The sequence below is a fragment of the Bombina bombina genome, chromosome 1 (assembly GCF_027579735.1).
Source record: "Bombina bombina isolate aBomBom1 chromosome 1, aBomBom1.pri, whole genome shotgun sequence".
In the NCBI taxonomy this organism is placed as follows: Eukaryota; Metazoa; Chordata; class Amphibia; order Anura; family Bombinatoridae; genus Bombina; species Bombina bombina.
In genome coordinates, this window is record NC_069499.1 from 764,696,583 (window position 1) to 764,711,659 (window position 15,077).

The 15,077-nt window shown below is 38.7% G+C and overlaps 1 protein-coding gene across 1 annotated transcript in view; it reads right to left on the reverse strand.

The window, feature by feature from the left end:
- Positions 1–15,077, reverse strand: part of LOC128660866 (copper-transporting ATPase 1-like) — a 157,623-nt gene that overhangs the window by 101,107 nt on the left and 41,439 nt on the right. The window lies entirely within an intron of this gene.

Below are 15,077 nucleotides of genomic sequence, written 5' to 3' on the forward strand. Positions count from 1 at the left end.
GTGTGTGAGTGGATAATTTAAGTATATATTTAAAGACATAGAAAAGTCAAATTTCATTTAAATTTTAAATAAAAGCATTTTTGCTATATATTTCATTGAGTAAAAAAGCTTAAAATAAAACCGTTTCAGCAGCATACATACATACATATACTACATGTGACTAGAGAATCAGGATTCAAATACTATGCCTGCTCAGAAACCGTAATAAACTTTTTTTCTAGTCAACACCACAATTTTTGCTGTTTTAAAAGATAGATAATCCCTTAATTACCAATTCCCCAGTTTTGCATAACCAACGCAATTATAATTATACACATTTTACCTCTGTAATTACCTTGTATCTAAGCCTCAGCAGACTGCCCCCTTATTTCAGTTCTTTTGACAGACTTGCATTTTAGCCAATCAGAGCTGTCTCCATGGTAAATTCACGTGCATAAGCTCAATGTTATCTATATGAAACACATGAACTAATGCCCTCTAGTGGTGAAAAAATATCAAAATGCATTTAGATTAGAGGCGGCCTTCAAGGTCTAAGAAATTAGCATATGAACCTCCTAGGTTTAGCTTTCAACTAAGAATACCAAGAGAACAAAGCAAAATTGGTGATAAAAGTAAATTGGAAAGTTGTTTAAAATTACATGCCCTATTTGAAACAGTTTTTTTTTTTTGGACTTGACTGTCCCTTTAAACCTGCCCGATGCTCAGTGCTGAACATATAATATTTTCTCTTTGCACTTTTTTCCAATGGAAACTTAGCAATGTTAATAAGATAACAGCAACATTCTAAATTGATTTTAAATGCTAGTGGAGGCCTGTTCATAGCACCCAATGCAGCTACTGCCCTTGTCATTGTCAGCTGCTAAACATCAATATTTGTGTGACTTATAGACAGACATATATTTCCCAATATAAATGTAAAACAGGTTATGTTCAAAGGGATATGAAATCCAAATGTTTTCTTTCATGATTCAGATATAACATGCAATTTTAAACTTTAATTTCCTTCTTTTATACATTTTTCTTTGTTTTCTTAGTATCTTTTTTTTTTATTTAAATCACAAAATACATTTTTTGGATTTTCATATTCCTTTAAATCATTTTATGCAAAAATACATGTAACGTGTTTATTTACTGTTCTTTCCTTTACATGATAAAAGATGTTTCATTTTTCCACTGGCTGCCAGATGTCCCACACTGGATGGATGTCCAGCACTGTCAATAACATTGTGGCTAAAATAAAAAATACAATTCCCCCCCAAAAAAACAAAAAACTGCTGTTTCCTCGTATCTAAAATTTCTTTGGCTGCTCACTGCCAAAACTTAAACTTTCACCGACTCCTTCATACTGCCTGGTCTAGATACATCACAGCTGCTTAGGGAAATTGTACTCAAAAACATAATTTATACTTACCTGATAAATTCCTTTCTTTCATGGTGGTGAGAGTCCGCAAACCTTTATGTGTGGGATTCAACTTCTCCTTGCCACTACTAGGTGAAAAAGATATCCCAAATAGCAAGAGTTTTAAATCCCTCCCACCTCCCTGCATATATCAGTCTAACTACAGCTGAGAAGGGGAAAATAACAAATTAACAGAAAGGCAGGAAAGAAAAAGCAGGGTATAAAAAGTGCAAATTAAAACTGCCACCAAAGAAACACAGGATTACTACAGAGCGGGTCTTGTGGATTCTCACCACCATAAAGAAAGTAATTTTCATGTAAGAATAAATTATGTTTATGTTTTTTTGCCTAAGGTATTGAGAGTTCATGAGCCTTGATTTGTGGTACCTCATAGCAAAGCTGCGGAGTCCACAAGAATATGGGCAGGACAAAAATGATAAGGCAGTCCCTTATTTTGCTAGACACTGAGGCCTGAAGGACTTTTCTGCGAAACGGGGAAGAAAAGAAAGAAAGAGGACTACCTGCAGAAAAATAAAATTCCATGGAAAGCCTTCAATTTTTAATCAATGTGGTCTCTAAAATACGTACTATCCTTTAAGGGAATAGTAGTCATTGCACAATCTACCCATAACTCACCATTGGATGCCAGTAAAGGAATTTTTTTTAATTTTTTTTTAATTTAGAAGATGGAGAAAAAAGTATTACAGGTTTGGACCATTCCTTAGAGATTATCTCTGAAATTGCCTCAGGAACTGGAAAAACCTCAGGAGATTTAGCTTAAAAATTAAGCCCAGCTGTTTCACAGCTTTATCCTCAGAAAGTTTAGGGTCTTGAGTTCCTAAGGTCTTAGAACCTCTCACAATAGGAAACATAAATGTTCCTGATCAGAGATGGAATCCTGACCATCTTATGTTAAATCACCATCAGAAGACAGAGAAGAAAATCAGAATTAGACTAATGAAATGCATTTGGGGCCTCCCTATGTCTTTGAGATATGGTAGGGCAGACATGTCTACTGAAGCAATAAGCTCAAAAGACTTTAAAATTTTAAATATGGTTGAACGTACAGTCTTTAAAACCAGGTTCAAAATCCATTGAACCTCCCTGAGAGGTACAGAAGGAGGTAGGGCAAGCACTATTAGGGAAGACCATTTAAACAGACAGACTAGAGTGCATTGCATTAACCAAACTACTATTGCAAAGATGAGCAGGAGGACAAACAGTTTTGCAAAGCACACACAAAGTCTGTGAAAAAATATGATCTGTGGATCTCCCCTCAAACAAAGAGAGTATAAACATGTAACTGTGGGGACAGTTTTATTAGGTTCCATAATTGATAAAACATAATTTAGGTAAGAACTTACCTGATAAATTAATTTCTTTCATATTAGCAAGAGTCCATGAGCTAGTGACGTATGGGATATACATACCTACCAGGAGGGGCAAAGTTTCCCAAACCTCAAAATGCCTATAAATACACCCCTCACCACACCCACAAATCAGTTTAACGAATAGCCAAGACGTGGGGTGATAAGAAAGGAGCGAAAGCATCAACAAGGAATTGGAATAATTGTGCTTTATACAAAAAAATCATAACCACCACAAAAAGGGTGGGCCTCATGGACTCTTGCCAATATGAAATAAATGAATTTATCAGGTAAGTTCTTACATAAATTATGTTTTCTTTCATGTAATTGGCAAGAGTCCATGAGCTAGTGACGTATGGGATAGCAGATACCCAAGATGTGGAACTTCCACGCAAGAGTCACTAGAGAGGGAGGGATAAAATAAAGACAGCCAATGCCGCTGAAAAAATAATCCACAACCCAAATCAAAAAGTTTTAATCTTATAATGAAAAAAACTGAAATTATAAGCAGAAGAATCAAACTGAAACAGCTGCCTGAAGTACTTTTCTACCAAAAACTGCTTCAGAAGAAGAAAAAACATCAAAATGGTAGAATTTAGTAAAAGTATGCAAAGAAGACCAAGTTGCTGCTTTGCAAATCTGATCAACAGAAGCTTCATTCTTAAAAGCCCAAGAAGTAGAAACTGACCTAGTAGAATGAGCCGTAATCCTTTGAGGCAGGGATTTACCCGACTCCACATAAGCATGATGAATCAAAGACTTTAACCAAGAAGCCAAAGAAATGGCAGAAACCTTCTGACCTTTCCTAGAACCAGAAAAGATAACAAAAAGACTAGAAGTCTTCCTGAAATCTTTAGTAGCTTCAACATAATATTTCAAAGCTCTAACCACATCCAAAGAATGTAAAGATCTCTCCAGAGTATTCTTAGGATTAGGACACAAAGAAGGCACAACAATTTCTCTACTAATGTTGTTAGAATTCACAACTTTAGGTAAAAAATTAAATGAAGTCCGCAACACTGCCTTATCCTGATGAAAAATCAGAAAAGGAGATTCACAAGAAAGAGCAGATAGCTCAGAAACTCTTCTAGCAGAAGTGATGGCCAAAGGGAATAAAACTTTCCAAGAAAGTAATTTAATATCCAGAGAATGCATAGGTTCAAACGGAGGAGCCTGTAAAGCCCTCAGAACCAAATTAAGACTCCAAGGAGGAGAAATTTACTTAATGACAGGCTTAATACGAACCAAAGCCTGAACAAAACAATGAATATCAGGATGATTAGCAATCTTTCTGTGAAAAAGTACAGAAAGAGCAGAGATTTGTCCCTTCAAGGAACTTGCAGACAAACCTTTTTCTAAACCATCCTGAAGAAACTGTAAAATTCTAGGAATTCTAAAAGAATGCCAAGAGAATTTATGTGAAGAACACCAAGAAATGTAAGTCTTCCAGACTCGGTAATAGATCTTTCAAGACACAGATTTACGAGTCTGTAACATAGTATTAATCACTGAGTCAGAGAAACCTCTATGACTAAGTATTAAGCGTTCAATCTCCATACCTTCAAATTTAATTATTTGAGATCCTGATGGAAAAATGGGCCTTGAGATAGAAGGTCTGGCCTTAATGGAAGTGTCCAAGGTTGGCAACTGGCCATCCGAACGAGATCCGCATACCAAAACCTGCGTGGCCATGCTGGAGCCACCAGCAGAACAAACGAACGCTCTATTAGGATTTTGGAAATCACTTTTGGAAGAAGAACTAGAGGCGGAAAGATATAAGCAGGTTGATAATTCCAAGGAAGTGACAACGCGTCCACCGCTTCCGCCTGAGGATCCCTGGATCTGGACAGATACCTGGGAAGTTTCTTGTTTAGATGAGAGGCCATCAGATCTATTTCTGGAAGTCCCCAGATTTGAACAATCTGAAGAAATACCTCTGGGTGAAGAGACCATTCGCCCGGATGTAACGTCTGGCGACTGAGATAATTTGCTTCCCAATTGTCTATACCTGGGATGTGAACCGCAGAAATTAGACAGGAGCTGGATTCCGCCCATACAAGTATCCAAGATACTTCTTTCATAGCCTGAGGACTGTGAGTCCCCCCTTGATGATTGACATATGCCACGGTTGTGACATTGTCTGTCTGAAAACAAATAAACAATTCTCTCTTCAGAAAAGGCCAGAACTGAAGAGCTCTGAAAATCGCACGGAGTTCCAAAATGTTGATTGGTAATCTCGCCTCCTGAGATTCCCAAACCCCCTGCGCTGTCAGAGATCCCCATACAGCTCCCCAACCTGAAAGACTCGCATCTGTTGAGATCACAGTCCAGATTGGACGAACAAAAGAGGCCCCTTGAACTAAACGATGGTGATCCAACCACCAAGTCAGAGAAGATCGAACATTGGGATTTAAGGATATTAATTGTGATAGCTTTGTATAATCACTGCACCATTGGTTCAGCATACAAAGCTGGAGAGGTCTCATGTGAAAACGAGCAAAAGGGATCGCGTCCGATGCAGCAGTCATGAGACCTAAATTTCCATGCACAGAGCTACCGAAGGGAATGATTGAGACTGAAGGTTTCGACAAGCTGAAACCAATTTCAGACGTCTCTTTTCTGTTAGAGACAAAGTCATGGACACTGAATCTATTTGGAAACCCAAAAAGGTTACCCTTGTCTGAGGAATCAAGGAACTCTTTGGTAAATTGATCCTCCAACCATGTCTTTGAAGAAACAACACAAGTTGATTTGTGTGAGATTCTGCAGAATGTAAAGACTGAGCAAGTACCAAGATATCGTCCAAATAAGGAAATACCGCAATACCCTGCTCCCTGATTACAGAGAGAAGGGCACCGAGAACCTTTGAAAAGATCCTTGGAGCTGTTGCTAGGCCAAAAGGAAGAGCAACAAACTGGTAATGCTTGTCTAGAAAAGAGAATCTCAGGAACTGATAGTGGTCTGGATGAATTGGAATATGAAGATATGCATCCTGTAAGTCTATATAATGCCCTTGCTGAACAAAAGGCAGAATAGTCCTTATAGTCACCATTTTGAATGTTGGTATCCTTACATAACGATTCAATATTTTTAGATCCAGAACTGGTCTGAAAGAATTCTCTTTCTTTGGAACAATGAACAGATTTGAATAAAACCCCAGGCCCCGTTCCAGAACTGGAACTGGCACAATTACCCCAGCTGACTCCAGGTCTGAAACACATTTCAGAAAAACGCTTGAGCCTTCCTTTGTGAAACGCGCGTCAGGGGTCCGACAGGGGTAGCTCAGTCTCTCCTGTTCGTTTTTTAACTTGCTTACTCTTGTTGAAAATATGCCTTATTGAACCTACTATAGCCTTCCCAGCCTCTGTTCTTTAATAGTGTAATGATAAAAATAATTAGTCCTCGGATTGTAAGGGCTTAGTCTATATTTAACACTTTAAATTTTGACAGAGGACTGGGTGATACTCTAAATATTGGTTCTTATACTTTATTGCCATAGTGCAATCAACAGAGTTTAAGTGCTTTTATTCTTTCAGCTCTGTTATTTGAGTGTGTGTGAGTTCCTTGTTGATTTAATACAGTTTAATTGTATGAATGGAATGGAACTATTTTAATTAAAATATACTTTCGCATCAGCAGAGTTAACTAGTATTATACTATTGCAGTATTGGTTTTCTTTTCTTAAACTGGATTGTATCCTCTATTACAATTAGTTTAACTAGTTGTTGAATCTTTGAAAAAACGTAACCTGCCCCCTACCAGCTGTGCTGGAATGAGGGCCGCACCTTCATGCAGATTTGGAAGCTGGTTTTGACTTTCTAAAAGGCTTGGATTTATTCCAGACTGGAGAAGGTTTCCAAACTGAAACTGTTCCTTTAGGGGAAGGGTCAGGCTTTTGTTCCTTATTCTGACAAAAGGAACGAAAACGATTAGCAGCCCTATATTTACCTTTAGATTTTTTTATCCTGAGGCAAAAAGGCTCCCTTCCCCCCAGTAACAGTTGAAATTATTGAATCTAACTGAGAACCAAATAATTTATTACCTTGGAAAGAAAGAGAAAGCAACGTTGACTTAGAAGTCATATCTGCATTCCAAGACTTAAGCCATAAAGCTCTTCTGGCTAAAATAGCTAAAGACATATACCTGACATCAGTTCTAATGATATCGAAAATGGCATCACAAACAAAGTTATTAGCATGTTGAAGAAGTTTAACAAAGCTATAAACATTATGGTCTGACACTTATTGCGCTAAAGCCTCCAACCAGAAAGTGGAAGCTGCAGCGACATCAGCCAAAGAAATAGCAGGTCTAAGAAGATTACCTGAACATAAATAAGCCTTCCTTAGAAAGGATTCAAGCTTCCTATCTAAAGGATCTTTAAACGAAGTACTATCTGCCGTAGGAATAGTAGTACGTTTAGCAAGAGTAGAGATAGCCCCATCAACTTTGGGGATTTTCTCCCAAAACTCTAATCTATCAGATGGCAAAGGGTACAATTTCTTAAACCTTGGAGAAGGAGTAAATGAAGTACCCAGACTATCCAATTCCCTAGAAATTACTTCTGAAATAGCATCAGGAACTGGAAAAACTTCTGGAATAACTACATGAGGTTTAAAAACTGAATGCTTATTAGTTTTAATATCAAGAGGACTAGACTCCTCCATATCTAATGCAATCAACACTTCTTTAAGTAAAGAACGAATAAACTCCATCTTAAACAAATATGAAGATTTATCAGTGTCAATATCTGAGGCAGAATCTTCTGAACCAGATAGATCCTCATCAGAAATAGATAAGTCAGAATGATGGTGGTCATTTAAAAATTCATCTGAAATATGAGAGGTTTTAAAAGACCTCTTACGTTTACTAGAAGGAGGAATAACAGACAGAGCCTTCCGAATAGAATTAGAAACAAATTCTTTTACATTAACAGGAACATCCTGAACATTAGATGTTGAAGGAACAACAACAGGTAATGGATTATTACTAATGGAAATACTATCTGCGTTTGATAGTTTATCATGACAACTAACACAAACTACAGCCGGAGGAACAGTTACCAAAAGTTTACAACAAATGCACTTAGCTTTGGTAGAACCGACATCATGCAGCGTCTTTCCAGAAGTAGATTCTGATCCAGGGTCAGGTAGTGACATCTTGTAATATGTAATAGAAAAAACAACATATAAAGCAAAATTATCAAATTCCTTAAATGGCAGTTTCAGGAATGGGAAAAAATGCAAAAGGAAACAAGCTTCTAGAAAACCAGAAGCAACTAAAAAGTGAGACTGAAATAATGTGAAAAAAACTGGTGCCAAGTATGACGCCCACATTTTTGGCGCCAAGTATAACGCCCACATATTTTGGCGCCAAGAATGACGCCCATATTTTTTGGCGCCAAAAAAACATCCGCAATACACATACGTCAAAAATGACGCAATCACGTGAACACTTCCGGCGCCAACTATGACGCCGTAAATGATGAAAACTGGCAGTCTGAAAGAAGGAATACTGATTATCCTGAATCAAGGCAAATATAAGTTTTAACACATATATTTAGAACTTTACATATAAAGTGCCCAACCATAGTTTTGAGTGTCATGAATAGAAATAAGACTTACTTACCCTAAGACACTCATCTACATATAGCAGATAGCCAAACCAGTACTGAAACGAGAATCAGTAGAGGTTATGGTATATAAGAGTATATTGTCGATCTGAAAAGGGAGGTAGGAGAAGAAATCTCTACGACCGATAACAGAGAACCTATGAAATAGATCCCCAAAGTTTGTAAAACTGAATTGTGGGTGTGGTGAGGGGTGTTATTTATAGGCATTTTTGAGGTTTGGGAAACTTTGCCCCTCCTGGTAGGAATGTATATCCCATGCGTCACTAGCTCATGGACTCTTGCTAATTACATGAAAGAGAATATGACTAGAGACACATAAATGAAAGAACACCACTAAAGTATAAAAGATTAACAGACAAACTTAAATAATTAAATGAGAGAAGGGCGCAAATCAGACCAACTGGAAAAAAGCTTAACGCTCAGGCTGCTTGATTACAGTGTAGCATGCTCAAAAACCTGCAAAGATAAGAAAAATCCTCGACAAATGCTTGCCAGCGCACTCTGTAAAGCTGTGAATATACTCTCCCAACAGCAACACAGAGCAAGTGCACTACTGCATTACAGAATAATAACATTTAGTAAAAATAAATAAAGCTAATCGGCCACAAGAGAGAGAAAGAGAGAAAGAGTGTAAGCCCCCCAAATGAATGTGATCGACAGCACACTTTACCATGAAAGAGGCATATAACACATACAAAAATAAACATAATGTTGTAACAGCTGCTCTGTGCGTTTGCATCTTTCTGGAGCTACGGGAGAGGAGACAATAATCCCCCGACTTTTACTCTTCAATCACAGCAGATATCACCACTACAGTTGACTTTGTGCCTCTGAGTGACATACAATACAACCTTAACCCATATTGCTGTATAAATGACCCTGGGGACGGAAAAGGACATCTGAGGCCTGTTGCGGCAGCGATCACACAAGCAATGTCCCCCGTCCCCCGTCCCCGGGATATTCTACCAGAACTGATTTTACAACAAAACCACCTCAACATCTTAGACTATCTACAAAATATATTACTCTCCAGGATTAAACCGGCAAACAGCATAACCACTCTGCAAAGAAAGATGGGAAGGAACTTCATCCAACATACAAGATCCACTGCTCCCCAAGCTAGAGGCAATATTCCAACCATTAATAGCTAAGGCGCTTACAGAGGAAAAACAGAATTTACCCGATAAATTACTTTCTCTTGTGGTGTATCCAGTCCACGGATTCATCCTTTACTTGTGGGATATTCTCCTTCCTAACAGGAAGTGGCAAAGAGAGCACACAGCAGAGCTGTCCATATAGCTCCCCCTCTAGCTCCACTCCCCAGTCATTCGACCGGAGGTTAGGAAGAAAAAGGAGAAACCATAGGGTGCAGTGGTGACTGTAGTTTAAACAAAAAAATCTACCTGACTTAATAGCCAGGGCGGGCCGTGGACTGGATACACCACAAGAGAAAGTAATTTATCAGGTAAGCATAATTTCTGTTTTCTCTTGTAAGGTGTATCCAGCCAACGGATTCATCCTTTACTTGTGGGATACCAATACCAAAGCTTTAGGACACGGATGAAGGGAGGGAACAAGACAGGTACCTTAAACAGAAGGCACCACTGCTTGTAAAACCTTCCTCCCAAAAATAGCCTCCGAAGAAGCAAAAGTATTGAATTTATAAAATTTGGAAAAAGTATGCAGCGAAGACCAAGTCGCTGCCTTACAAATCTGTTCAACAGAAGCCTCATTTTTAAAAGCCCATGTGGAAGCCACTGCTCTGGTAGAATGAGCAGTAATTGTTTCAGGAGGCTGCTGGCCAGCAGTCTCATAGGCCAGACGGATGATGCTTTCAGCCAAAAGGAAAGAGAGGTAGCAGTCGCCTTCTGACCTCTCCTCTTACCAGAATAGATGACAAACAATGAAGTTGTTTGTCTGAAATCCTTAGTTGCTTGTAAATAGAACTTTAAAGCACGAACCACATCAAGATTGTGTAACAGACGTTCCTTCTTCGAAGACGGATTAGAACACAGAGAAGGAACAACAATTTCCTGATTAATATTCTTATTAGACACAACCTTAGGAAGAAAACCGGGTTTGGTACGCAAAACTACCTTATCTGCGTGGAACACCAAATAAGGTGAGTCACACTGCAAAGCAGATAACTCAAACTCTTCGAGCAGAAGAGATAGCTACCAGAAACAAAACTTTCCAAGATAAAAGTTTAATATCTATGGAATGTAAAGGTTCAAACGGAACCCCTTGCAGAACTGAAAGAACTAAATTCAGACTCCACAGGTCTATAAACAGGCTTGATTCTGACTAAAGCCTGACTAAATGCTTGAACGTCTGGTACCTCTGCCAGACGTTAGAGTAAAAGAATAGACAAAGCAGATATCTGTCCTTTTAAGGAACTAGCTGATAATCCTTTCTCCAATCCTTCTTGGAGAAAGGACAATATCCTGGGAATCCTAATCTTACTCCATGAGTAACCCTTGGATTCGCACCAACAAAGATATTTTCGCCAAATCTTATGGTAGATTTTCCTGGTGACCGGCTTTCTAGCCTGAATCAGGGTATCGATAACCGACTCAGAGACACCACGCTTAGATAGAATTAGGCGTTCAATCTCCAAGCAGTCAGACGCAGAGAAAACATAATTTATGTAAGAACTTACCTGATAAATTCATTTCTTTCATATTAGCAAGAGTCCATGAGCTAGTGACGTATGGGATATACATTCCTACCAGGAGGGGCAAAGTTTCCCAAACCTTAAAATGCCTATAAATACACCCCTCACCACACCCACAATTCAGTTTAACGAATAGCCAAGAAGTGGGGTGATAAGAAAAAAGTACGAAAGCATATAAAATAAGGAATTGGAATAATTGTGCTTTATACAAAAAAATCATAACCACCACAAAAAAGGGCGGGCCTCATGGACTCTTGCTAATATGAAAGAAATGAATTTATCAGGTAAGTTCTTACATAAATTATGTTTTCTTTCATGTAATTAGCAAGAGTCCATGAGCTAGTGACGTATGGGATAATGACTACCCAAGATGTGGATCTTTCCACACAAGAGTCACTAGAGAGGGAGGGATAAAATAAAGACAGCCAATTCCTGCTGAAAATAATCCACACCCAAAATAAAGTTTAATGAAAAACATAAGCAGAAGATTCAAACTGAAACCGCTGCCTGAAGTACTTTTCTACCAAAAACTGCTTCAGAAGAAGAAAATACATCAAAATGGTAGAATTTGGTAAAAGTATGCAAAGAGGACCAAGTTGCCGCTTTGCAAATCTGAACAACCGAAGCTTCATTCCTAAACGCCCAGGAAGTAGAAACTGACCTAGTAGAATGAGCTGTAATCCTCTGAGGCGGAGTTTTACCCGACTCAACATAGGCAAGATGAATTAAAGATTTCAACCAAGATGCCAAAGAAATGGCAGAAGTTTTCTGGCCTTTCTAGAACCGGAAAAGATAACAAATAAACTAGAAGTCTTTCGGAAAGACTTAGTAGCTTCAACATAATATTTCAAAGCTCTAACAACATCCAAAGAATGCAACGATTTCTCCTTAGAATTCTTAGGATTAGGACATAATGAAGGAACCACAATGTCTCTACTAATGTTGTTGGAATTCACAACTTAGGTAAAATTTCAAAAGAAGTTCGCAACACCGCCTTATCCTGATGAAAAATCAGAAAAGGAGACTCACAAGAAAGAGCAGATAATTCAGAAACTCTTCTGGCAGAAGAGATGGCCAAAAGGAACAAAACTTTCAAAGAAAGTAATTTAATGTCCAATGAATGCATAGGTTCAAATGGAGGAGCTTGAAGAGCCCCCAGAACCAAAATCAAACTCCAAGGAGGATAAATTGACTTAATGACAGGCTTTATACGAACCAAAGCTTGTACAAAACAATGAATATCAGGAAGAATAGCAATCTTTCTGTGAAAAAGAACAGAAAGAGCAGAGATTTGTCCTTTCAAGGAACTTGCGGACAAACCCTTATCTAAACCATCCTGAAGAAACTGTAATATTCTCGGTTATTCTAAAAGAATGCCAAGAAAAATGATGAGAAAGACACCAAGAAATATAAGTCTTCCAGACTCTATAATATATCTCTCTGGATACAGATTTACGAGCCTGTAACATAGTATTAATCACAGAGTCAGAGAAACCTCTTTGACCAGGAATCAAGCGTTCAATCTCCATACCTTTAAATTTAAGGATTTCAGATCCTGATGGAAAAGAGGACCTTGAGACAGAAGGTCTGGTCTTAACGGAAGAGTCCACGGTTGGCAAGAGGCCATCCGGACAAGATCCGCATACCAAAACCTGTGAGGCCATGCCGGAGCTACCAGCAGAGCAAACGAGCATTCCTTGAGAATCTTAGAGATTACTCTTGGAAGAAGAACTAGAGGCGGAAAGATATAGGCAGGATGATACTTCCAAGGAAGTGATAATGCATCCACTGCCTCCGCCTGAGGATCCCGGGATCTGGACAGATACCTGGGAAGTTTCTTGTTTAGATGAGAAGCCATCAGATCTATTTCTGGAAGTTCCCACATTAGAACAATCTGAAGAAAAACATCTGGGTGAAGAGACCATTCGCCCGGATGCAACGTTTGGCGACTGAGATAATTCGCTTTCCAATTGTCCATACCTGGGATATGAACCGCAGAGATTAGACCGGAGCTGGATTCCGCCCAAACCAAAATTCGAGATACTTCTTTCATAGCCAGAGGACTGTGAGTCCCTCCTTGATGATTGATGTATGCCACAGTTGTGACATTGTCTATCTGAAAACAAATGAACAACTCTCTCTTCAGAAGAGGCCAAGACTGAAGAGCTCTGAAAATTGCACGGAGTTCCAAAATATTGATCGGAAATCTCACCTCCTGAGATTCCCAAACCCCTTGTGCCGTCAGATACCCCCACACAGCTCCCCAACCTGTAAGACTTGCATCTGTTGAGATTATAGTCCAGGTCGGAAGAACAAAAAAGCCCCCTGAACTAAACGATGGTGATCTGTCCACCATGTCAGAGACTGTCGTAAAATCGGTTTAAAGATATTAATTGAGATATCTTTGAGTAATCCCTGCACCATTGGTTCAGCATACAGAGCTGAAGAGGTCGCATGTGAAAACGAGCAAAGGAGATCGCATCTGATGCGGCAGTCCTAAGACCCAACATTTCCATGCATAAGGCTACCAAAGGGAATGATTGTGACTGAAGGTTTTGACAAGCTGATATCAATGTTAAACTTCTCTTGTCTGACAAGGACAGAGTCATAGACACTGAATCTATCTAGAAACCGAAAAAGGTTACCCTTGTCTGAGGAATCAATGAACTGATTGGTAAATTGATCCTCCAACCATGAACTTGAAGAAACAACACAAGTCGATTCGTATGAGATTCTTCGAAAATGAGAAGACTGAGCAAGTACCAAGATATCGTCCAAATAAGGAAATACCAAAACCCTGTTCTCTGATTACAGAAAGAAGGGCACCGAGAACCTTTGAAAAAAATTCTTGGAACTGAGGCTAGGCCAAACGGTAGAGCCACAAAACTGGTAATGCTTGTCTAAAAAGAGAATCTCAGACACTAAAAGTGATCTGGATGAATCGGAATATGCAGATACACATCCTGTAAATCTATTGTAGACATATAATGCCCTTGCTAAACAAAAGGCAGGATAGTCCTACAGTAACCATCTTGAATGTTGGTATCCTAACATAACGATTCAATAATGATAGATCCGGAACTGGTCTGAAGGAATTGACCTTCTTTGGTACAATGAAGAGATAAAATAAAACCCCAGCCCCTGTTCCAGAACTGGAACTGGCATAAATACTCCAGCCAACTCTAGATCTGAAACACATTTCAGAAATGCTGAGCCTTTGCTGTGTTAACTGGGACACGGGAAAGAAAAAAATCTCTTAGCAGGAGGCCTTAACTTGAAGCCAATTCTGTACCTTTCTGAAACAATGTTCTGAAACCAGAGATTGAGAACGGAATTGATCCAAATTTCTTTGAAGAAAACGAAATCTGCCCCATACCAGCTGAGCTGGAATAAGGGCCGCACCTTCATAGGTACTTAGGAGCTGGCTATAGGTTTCTATAAGGCTTGGATATATTCCAAACTGGAAATAGTTTCCAAACTGATACCGCTCCTGAGGATGAAGGATCAGGCTTTTGTTCCTTGTTGTGAGGAAAGGAACGAAAATGATTATTTACCCTGGAAAGAAAGGGAAAGCAAAGTTGACTTAGAAGACATATCAGCATTCCAAGTTTAATCCATAAAGCTTTTCTATCTAAAATAGCTAGAGACATATACCTGACATCAACTCTAATGATATCAAAAGATGGTATCACCAATAAAATTATTAGCATGTTATAGAATAATAATAATGCTATAAAATTATGATCTGTTACTTGTTGCGCTAAAGCTTCTAACCAAAAAGTTGAAGCTGCAGCAACATCCGCTAAAAATATAGCAGGTCTAAGAAGATTACCTGAACATAAGTAAGCTTTTCTTAGAAAGGATTCAATTTTCCTATCTAAAGGATCCTTAAATGAAGTACTATCTGCCGTAGGAATAGTAGTACATTAGCAGGAGTAGAGACAGCCCCATAACCTTAGGGATTTTTGTCCCAAAAAACTCTAATCTGTCAGATGGCACAGGATATAA